The sequence below is a fragment of the Balaenoptera ricei genome, chromosome 8, assembly GCF_028023285.1.
Source record: "Balaenoptera ricei isolate mBalRic1 chromosome 8, mBalRic1.hap2, whole genome shotgun sequence".
NCBI lineage: Eukaryota > Metazoa > Chordata > Mammalia > Artiodactyla > Balaenopteridae > Balaenoptera > Balaenoptera ricei.
Window position 1 is genome coordinate 57,637,991 of NC_082646.1, and position 10,571 is coordinate 57,648,561.

Genomic DNA, 10,571 nt, shown 5'->3' on the forward strand with positions numbered 1-10,571 from the left:
TGTTTGATTTGGTTCTTATAGACTCAATTCAGTAGACTTAATTCCACAGGAATATCTGTCTGCTGGAGGCATGGCAGGAAGGGATATCAGATTCAAATTCCAATTCCCTTCTTACTTGATAAAAAGTATTTTGAAATCTTGTAAATCTGCTGATTCTAGAAGCCTTATATGGCACATTTTACCATAAGTTATATTGACACCTTTGTTTAAGTGCCATTACTTTTTGCCATCTGATAATTTACCATTCTAATTTCTCACCTTTGTAGTGCAACTGCATTCTTGTAAAGAATTAAATCCATAACTTCTACCTAAGTTACCTGTATCTGTTGTCAGTTAGTGTAGGATGTCAGTTTCTTTGCTCTCCTCATCTGTTCAGAAATGAAGCCTGGGAATCATTTATTTCCAGGCAAAGAATACAAATTTCAGATAAGAATTTGTAGATGGCTTATGTTAGATTTGCATTTTAATTTTAAAGTAGTAGCTAGGATCCAGGGAGTGTTTAATCAGAATGCCTCTTGGATTTTCAGACATGCTTATATGAAATGCTTTATTTTCCTATGCATAAAAAATTATTCCTGGAATAGGTTCTCAGAATGCTTTATTTTGTTTCTAGGAGATGAGAGCTAAAGCAGAAACTCCAAGATTAGCATAAAACTCTTGAAGTAATAAGGAACGCGCTATTAGTTAAACAGGAGAAGCTGGCATGCTCTCTGCCACGTATGACATACTGCATGTATCGGGGGGGGGGAAGAGATTTGAAAACTGGAAATGTGATTCCAATAATGCACAAAGTAAATTTTGTGCATAGAAAATATAGGAATTCCTGGTAGCTTAAAGCTTCAGGGGTTAACTGCAGTGTATGAACACCTAGTGTGTTAGAATTGCAGTGCATAGTTGTTTAAATACAATACTCCTTGTTAGTGACAACCAGAATACATTGTGGCTCATGCCAATATTTTTGTTAATGAAATGTTCAGTGTCTCACTATAGTCTGATCAAAACTCTTGGTGTTATAAGATAGGCCCAAAGCTATTTGATGGCTATTGGCCTAATTGTGTAAATTTTCTTTCAAAATGTTTTATTATAATACTTCTGTCATTTCTTTCACTTAATATATGTCAATTGTCATAATAAAAAAATTAAATAATTTGATGTATTTAGCATGATGTGTTTGCAAACTTAGTTTATTTTAAACTTTGTAGCACATAGAAAGTTAAGAGTTTTCATTAAGTTGATGAAGGTTGAAAATTTTTATCACCCCAGGAATAGATGAATTGTTCTCTTACTATCTAGAAAGTAAATTTGCAAGTGCATCAATTTCCCCAAAATAATGTTTAAAGCTATTTGCCAAGGATGTGAATTATAGATATTAGAAAGCTATTCTTGATTTCTATCTTTAGCCTCTGGAGAACGGACACATTAAAGAGGCCTTGGACTTGTTCTGTGTGGCCCTGTGGGAGCACAGAACTAGGCCAGAGGGCAGAAGCCGTAGGCAAAAGCTTTCCGTTTATTCTATGGAAACTCTTTTTTACAGAGTTCTCTAATAACTTGGATGTGAACTGTCACCAATAGGGGATGTTTGGGTTTAGGCTGAACTGCCATTTGGCAGGACTATGATAGATCAACACATTTAAAAAGGGGTTAGACATTTAAGGGGCCCTTCCAATCCTGAGTATAATTCTCATCTACAAATGTTGATTTGATAGATTTTCCTTACTCTTGGAATACAGTAGGATGCACAACGAACTCATTTTTTCCCCAACAAACTAGTGGAGTTCATTACTTGCAGTTCTCATTTAAAATATTGATACACTATTTAGGTAAAGAACTTTTTGGATCAGAATTTCACTTAGTGGAGTGAAAGCTGATCTATGCTGGCAAGAAATGACCAGCTACAGTGCTGCTTAGTGATTTATTTGAAATGTTCACTTAAACTGAATTGGTCAAATACGAGTGAGATGCTGTGTTGGAGGCTAAGGGTGACAGTGCTGTGGCAGCCTTGAGAGAGTTCAAAGCTCTTTTCTGGAGCTGACAGTGGGGTCCAGAACATGACTGTCGACCCACATCCCTTTCAGGTTATGAGACCAGAGAATGTAAAAGAGTTGTTTTCTTTTAAAATCTGAGAATTGGTCTACTATACTGTGATCATTTAGTAGCGGTAGAATTATAAAAAGTAATGAAAACTTTCTAGTGAAACTAAATTAAATGTTGGGTGAGATGAATGCTTGTGTGTCATTCTGATTCTTCAATCACTTTGCATAAGCTCTTTAAGGTCCTAAAAGTCTAAAATGAAAAAAAAAGAAAAAACACTCTAAGGAAATGTGAATTCATATTTGCAACATTAGTTTTACACATAAAGTCATCCGCAAAGCAAAGTCAACTAGGAACTTACTAGTTCATGGTATAGGTCACATATAGCTTCCTTATTGTTCCTCTTTGCCCATTTCAGAGCCACTTTATCCACACTCGAGCACCCGTCCTTCTCTCCAGTCTCCAAGGAACAGATGTCACCTCTGTTTTTGCCACATCCCCTCTGCCTGTGTCCTTGATCTGGCCCCTTCCCTCTTGCCTGCTCTGGGTCTTCCCATCTCATTGATTTCTCTCTGACCTCCATCCCTCTATATTCACTTTCTCAATACAAAGCTCTCCCTTATCATGGAAAACAAGTGTCATCCTGTCTCCCGTCCAATCTGTTTCCTACTTGACTACCAGTCTTTAAAATAAATAGGTTATAGAAATATTAAACTATATTTGAAAACTCTCACTGAAATGTCAGAAATTCCGAAGAGAAACTCTAGGACCCTAGCAGGCTTCTCAAGAACATACCTGAACTCCATCATGAGGAACAATTGTTACAGAAAGCTGAAATTTACAATATGGGAGATGGTCCTCCCTTTTCCCTGCAATTGTTTCATGTTTTTCTTTTGAAATGTCCATTTTCTTTTCTCTTTGGCATTATTGCTTGCTAGTGGGATGCCAGTAATTGCATCTTTTTTTTTTTTTAAGGATGAATTTTGAGGTTAACTAGGGCTTACCAACATCAAAGAGAAGCAAGCTGACTCAATTCTAGAAAATCAGAAAGTTGGCTTCAGATTCAGACTGATTGAGAAGGCAAGGCTGAAATTTTACTGGGAGATACTATACGCAGAATCAGGACAGTGCCAAAGAGGCAAGGATGAAAGGCAGGGACCCACAACCAGAAAAGGCACATTGGAAGGGGAGAGAAGGCTAGGAAGCAGCCTTCAGGATGACTGTCCTCTCCATGACACAGCCACTTTTAATAGTCTGGATGTGCTTATGCAATGGTTTCCAAAATAAAAGTTCTTGTCAATTTTATTTTAAAATCTTTCTTCTTGGTTTTTAAAGCTGAGATATAATTCACATGCCATAAAGTTCACCATTTTAAAGTGTACAATTCAATGGTCTTTAGTACATTCACAAGGTTGTTGTCACCCCCCAAAATAACCCCATATTATTAGCAGTCACTCACCATCCCTCCCCCCCCCCAAGTCCCTGGCAACCACTAATCTACTTTCTGTCTGTAAGGATTTGCCTATTCTGGACATTTGATATAAATGGAATTATACAATATGTAGCCTTTTGTGTCTAACTTCTTTTATTTAGCATGTTTTCATGATTTCACCTATATTTTAGCATGAATCAGCACTTCATTCCTTTTCATAGATGAATAATATTCTATTCTATGGATATACCAAATCTTGTATATCCATTCATCAGTGGAGAGATACTGGATTGTTTCTACTCTTGGGCTATTAAGAATAATAAACATTTGTGTACAAGTTTTTGTGTGGACATATGTTTTCAGTTCTGTTAAGTACATAGCTAGGAATGGAATTACTAGATTATATGGTAACTCTTTGTTTCAAGTTTTAAGGAACTGCTAAACTCTTTTACACAGCATCTGCATCTTTTTACATTTTAGCAATGCACGAAGGTTCCTATTTCTCCACATCAGTAACACTTATTGTCAGTCTTTTTTTGTTATAGCTATCCTAGTGGATATCAAGTGGTTTCTCAGTGTGTTTTCGATTTGCATTTCCCTGATGATTAATGATGTTGAACATCTTTTCATGTGCCTACTGACCAGTTGTAAATCTTCTTTTCAGAAACATCTATTTAAATCCTTTGTCCATTTTTAAATTGGGTTATCTGTCTTTTAAATTGTTGAGTGTCCTTTATATATTCTGGATACCACACCCCTACCAAATATATGATTTGCAAATATTTTCTCCAATTCTGCAGGTTAGTCTTTTACTTTCTTGATGCTGTCCTTTGACGCACAAAGGTTTTTCATTTTGATGACATCCAATTTTTTTCTGGGTTTTTTCTTTGCTTGTGCTTTAGATGTTTTACCTAAGAAACCATTGCCTAATGCAATGTTACAAAGATTTATGTTATATATTTGTAAGAGTTTTATAAGTTTATGTTTAGATCTTTGATTCATTCTGAGTTATTTTTGTATATGATGTGAGGTAAAGATCAAAATTCATTTATTTGCATGTGGCTATCCAGTTGTACCAGCACCGTTTATTGAAAAGACTGTCCTTTCCCCCACTGAATTATCTTGGAATCCTTGTCAAAACTTAATTGACCAAAAATGTATGAGTTTACTTCTGGACTCTCAATTTGATTCCACTTATGCATATGTTCATCCTTATGCCAGTACTATACAGTTTTGATTATTGTAGATTCGCAATAAGTTTTGACATCAGGAAGTGAGTCCTCCAACTTGGCTTTTTTTTTTTTTTTTAAGATTATTTTGACTATTCTAGGTACCTTGAATTTTCATATGAATTTTAGGTTCAGTATATCAATTTCTGTCAAAAAGGCAATTGGAATTTTGATAGGGCTTACATGTAATCTGCAGATCATTTGAAGGAATATTGGTTTCTTAACAATAGTAAGTCTTTTAATAAATGAACATGAGATGTCTTTCCTTTTATTTTAGGTCTTCCTTAATTTTTTTCAAGAACGTTTTATAGTTTTCTTTTGTTAAATATATTCCTATGTATTTTATTCATTTTGATGGTATTATAAATAGAATTGTTTTTCTTAATTTTATTTTTAGGTCGTTCATTGCTAATGTATAGAAATACAACTGATTTTTTACTCAGGAATAAACTTAACCAAAGAAGTGAAAGACTTGTACACTGAAAACTACAAAATGTTGCTGAAAGTAATTAAAGAAGACACAGATAAATGGTAAGACATCCCATGTCATGGATTGGAAGACTTAATACAGTTAAAATGTTAATACTATACACCAAGATATGTTTTCAGCAGAAATAGAAAAATTAATCCTAAAGTTCATATGGAATCTCAAGGGACCCTGAATAGCCTAAAGAATCTTGAAAAAGAAGGAAAAAAGTTGGAGGACTCACCCTTCCTGCTTTCAAAACTTACTACAAAGCTACAATAATCAAACAGCATAGTAAAAAGACACATGGCACAAAGTCAGCCATATAGACCAATGGAACAAAATATAGAGCCCAGAAAAACCCTCACATACATGGTCAAATAATTTTTGACAAGAGTGCCAACACCATTTGATAGGGGAAAATACAGTTTTTTCAACAAATAGTGCTGAAAAAATTAGATATCCACATGCAAAAGAATGAAGTTAGGCCCTTACCTAACACCATATGCAAAAATCAACTCAAATGGATAAAAGACCTAAATGAAAGACTTGAAACTATAAAAATCTTAGAAGAAATCATAGAGGAAAAGCTTCACAACATCGGATTTGGCAGTGATTCATTGGCTATAACACCAAAAACACAGGCAACAAAAGAAAACTAAAACAGATAAATTTGACCACATCAAAATGAAAAACTTCTGAACATCAAAGGACACAAACAACAGAATGAAAAGGCAATCCATGGAATAGAGAAGATATTTGCAAATCATATATCTCATAAGGGGTTAATACCCAGAATAGATAAAGAACTACTACAACTCAACAACAACAAAAAAATCTGATTTTTAAATAGGCAAAAAACTTGAACATACATTTCTCCAAAGAAGATATACAAATGGCCAACAAAGCAAATAAAAGATGCTCAACCTCACTAATCATTAGGGAAATACAAATCAAAATCACAAGATATCACCTCACCCAGATGGGTCTCCCCTGGACAAATATCAACCACTTTACATAAGCTCAGAAGTATCCTATTCCTTTGCACCTTGTTAAGGACATTTCAGGCAGTCATCCCTGCTAAGTTCTTTATCTTCCTTCTTTCTCTCTCACCTAAATCATTGCCATCAGCCTACACACATGCTGTAATATTTCTTGTTATCCCTAAAACAAACACACACACAAAAAGCAAAAACAAACAAAACTCTACCCTAATCCTTTAACATCTTTATTGACATATAATTAACATTCCACATAGTTCATCCATTTACTACCCTGATTCTTTCCTTTCCTTTCTAGCTACCAACCCCATTCACCTGCACTCCTTCAAGCCAAACTTCTAAAGAGGGTTGTCTGCCCATATGGCTTCCAAGTCACTCTACATACCTTAACAGAAAAGCCAAAACTATAAAGTTTCTAGAAAAAAATAGGATAATATTTTCACAACCTTGGAGTAACCAAACATTTCTTAGACAGGATATTAAAAGCAATAACCATGAAAGAAAATATGAGTAAATTAGGCTTCATCAAAATTAAAAACTGCTCAACAGAAGACACCATTAAGAATATCCAAAGGCAAACCACGGACTGGGAGAAAACATTCATAACACAGGCATCTGACAAAGTATTTGTATCCAGAATAAATAATTCCTACAACTCAACAATAAAAAGACAATCCAATTTTTTTAAATTGGCAAAAGATTAGAAAATATACTTAACCAAACCAAATATATATATATGTGTGTGTGTATATATATACACAAATGGCCAATAAACACATGAAAAAGTGCCTTAACACCATTAGTTATCAGAGAAATGCTAATTAAAACCACAATGAGGTATACTACACACCCACTAGAATGGTTAAAATGAAAAAGACTGACAGTACCTAGCACACAAGCCCTCCATAAGTGTTAGTTGCTATTTTCTTGTTAAAATTATAATAATAATAAAGATTGTTATTATTACTGGATATGAAGAGTGAAGGACTAACCTGGGTTAGCATAGAATACAAAACCACTATTTTCTTTTATCTAATTTATTTTATCACTTTATGATTTTAATTTTTTAATAGTTTTTTCCCTGAGTTTCCCCCCCTTCATGTTTTTTTCTTCAGCTATTTAATTTTACTTGTCTATCTGTTTATTCATCCACTACATTATAAAAGTTAACTTTAGCTCACACCAGACTCCTGACATTGTCCCAGGATGTTAATAGAGACCTTCTCAAAACCTTAAATTCAAGAATATGATAGCGTATATAATATCCTCTCCTCCCACCCCCTCCCCAAAAGAAAGAAACCCACACAATGAAGTATGGTTTTGTGCGAGTGGTAAGGTAGGTTAAGTCATGGAAAGAGGCAAGAAAGCTAAGTTGAGTGTCATTGCAGGGAAGTCACCTGGGCTCATTTATCACCTCACCATCTGTCTTAGAAATTGTTACAGATTTGAGGGATAATTTGTGGCAGGCTATCTATGAATGCCAAGGGCCTGCTGTACATAGCCCTTCCCAGATTGTCCCTGCCTACTTTCTAGCCCCACCATGCCATCATGTGCCACACACAAATTCTTGCAGTTCTCAAGCATCTCGTGCCTCTTTTGTGCCATTGAATGGAATCACTTCCACTCCTTCTTTTCCTTCTCTGTCTTTGAACTCCTCACTCTCAAGTCCCAGTTCTCCATGAAGTGCTCTCCGGATTCTCATGCAGAGCAATCCCATGGCACTTGGGTCTGTGCAGACTTCAATACCACACTTACCACACAAGATTATAATCCTTCCTGTATCTCTTATCCCAAAGACTATGGGGCCTCTGGGTTCACTGAATGAAGACCAATTTGGAGGCTCTTACAACAGTTTAATTAAGAGGTGACATGGCTTGAAGTGGGCTGGAGGAAGAGTGAGGGGTCAGGTCATGAGATAGGAGTTAAGAAATGACAGGACTTGGTTGATCGGAGGCATTAGAATGTAGTGGTTGAAGGGTGTAGGCTGTGCTGCCCAGCAGCTTAGGTTCTAAATCATACTCAGCCACTTGGTGGCTACGGACCTTGGACAAGTTACTTCAACCTTCTTACTTGTTTTCTTATTTGTAAAATAGGAATAATGACAGCATTTATTTCCTAGGGTTGCTGTGAAGATTAAATGAGTTGATACATATAAAGTGCCTAAAACAGTTAGTACCTAGCACATAAGCCCTCCATAAGTGTTAGTTGCCATTTTCTTGTTAAAATAATAATAATAATGATAAATATTGTTATTATTACTGGATATGAAGAGTGAAAGAGAGGAAGGAAATAAGGCTAAGTCCAAGGTTTCTAACCTGAGCAACTAAATGGAAGGTGGTATTTTTTCATAAAACAGGACATTGAAGAAATAACAGAATTGAGTGAGAAGATTGTAAATTCAACTTTTTTTTTTTTTTTTTTGCTTTTTTTGCTTGCAGAATCTTAGTTACCCAACCAGGGATTGAACCCGGGCCATGGCAGTGAAAGCCCAGAATCCTAACCACTAGGCTACCAGGGAACTCCTGTAAATTCAACATTTTTCATTAAGACTTTATTCTTTTAGAGCAGTTGTAGGTTCACGACAAGTTTGAGGGGACGGTACAGAGATTCTCATATACTCCCCCTCCCACTCATGATAGCCTCCCCCATTATCTACATCCTCCACCAGAGTGGTACATTTGTTACAACTGATGAACCTACATTGACACATCATCACCCAAAGTCCATACTTTATAAGTTCAATTTTTGATAAGTTGAATGACAGGTGCCTGTGGAACTTCCAAGTGGAGATGTCTAGTAGGCTGTAGGGTGTAAATGTCTGTAGTTCATGAGACAATTCTGGGATGGAGATACAGATTTGGGAATCATCCACACAGGGTAATTCAAATAATGGGCATGGATAAGCTTGCCAAGTCAAGTGTTTAAGGAGCAGCACAGTGGCTAATACTGTTCAAGGTTCTTTCTCTTTCTCCCCTCTTTAGTTAGTGTATTAATTATCTGTTGCTGTGTTTACCCCAAAACTCAGTGACTTAAAACAACAGCTATTTGGGACTTCCCTGATGGCCCAGTTGTTAAGAATCTGCACTTCCACTGCAGGTGGCTCATGTTAGATCCCTGGTCAGGGAACTAAGATCCCAAATGCCGCGTGGTGCGGCCAAAAAAAAAGAAAAGAAAACAAAAACCCAGCAGCTACTATCTCACAGTTTCTGTTGGTCATTAATCTGGGCACAGTTTAGTTGGGTGCCTCTGCCTCAAAGTCTGTCCCAAACCTGCAGTCAAGATGTTTAGCCAGGGATGCAAGCATTTCAAGGCATATATAGTACTACAAAGCTCATTAAAAAAAAAAAAAAGATGAAAAATCCAGCATATCCTACCTGTGGTTACACTCTGTAACTTCCAAGGCTAAGTGAGAAGAGGCCATGCAGCTTCTATCAGTCTATTTCTTGGGATACTCAACTTCGAAACCCAGCTGCTGTGCTGTGAGGAAGCTCAGGCCACAGGGAGAGGCTATGTAAATGTGTTCCAGCTGATAGTTCCCACAGAGGTCCTAGCTGACAGCCACCATGTGTCCGCATGTCAGTAAGGAAGCCTCAGGATCTCAGGATCTACCTATTCCTGGTACATACTTTCCACTAGCTCTCCTTCTTTCAACTCCATCTCTGCCACATCGTTGTCACTAAGAGGAAATGAAGAAATAATAAGGGTAAAGTGCTTAGAACAGTGCCTGACACATAACACCCAGTTACCATTAGCTACTATTAAGATTATTTTAGAAGTTTTTCTTGCTCTTATTACTTTGCTCTTCGGTGCCTAACGAAGAAATAAAGCAAAAAATCCAAATCTAGTGGATTAATTCTTTTCCCTTCAGCGCCCCATCTGCTTACTGACATAACTAGCTCTTCACCTAGAATTAATTACCTCTTTGCGCTCGTTTGCCCGTCTGAGACCAGGGGATATGTAACTCGTGCACTAGGACGGCCTTAGGACCTAGACTGAGGTCTGGGGCGTGGCTGTTGAGACGTGAACAGACCTAGATGAGGAGGGCGCAGGTGAGAAGAGTAGAACCCAGTTAGGAGACCTCCGACCTGTAAATCAGTGTGGTCTCTACTTCCTACGCAACCTCAGGCAAGGACTCCCTGTCTCACGGTTCCGTTTCCCCTTCTGCAGAAAAAGTAATTTATTATTTGTGGTGCTTCCTCTCTCACAGGGTTGCTGTGAAGACCCTGAGGTAGGATTTCGGAGAGAGAACACTCCGTTATTGCAAGCCTGGAGCCTCAGAAATGGGAGAGAGAGAGAAAAGGGAGTCACGTGACAAACTCGGTCCTCTCAGGCCTCCAAGAGTTTGGCCTAGAACGTCTCATTTCTATGGTAGATGGCGCTGGAATTTCCGGGGCAAAGATTTTGCTCTTCCG

The 10,571-nt window shown here is 37.1% G+C and overlaps 1 long non-coding RNA gene across 1 annotated transcript in view; it reads right to left on the minus strand.

The window, feature by feature from the left end:
- LOC132370542 (uncharacterized) overlaps positions 1-10,422 on the minus strand; it is a 96,572-nt gene extending 86,150 nt beyond the window's left edge. The window contains exons 1-2 of the long non-coding RNA XR_009504610.1: positions 10,078-10,422; positions 9,534-9,835 (exon numbers count right to left, since the gene is read on the minus strand). This is a non-coding gene — a long non-coding RNA (uncharacterized LOC132370542). The remainder of the gene's footprint in view (positions 1-9,533; positions 9,836-10,077) is intronic.
- Positions 10,423-10,571: the final 149 nt, after the last annotated feature.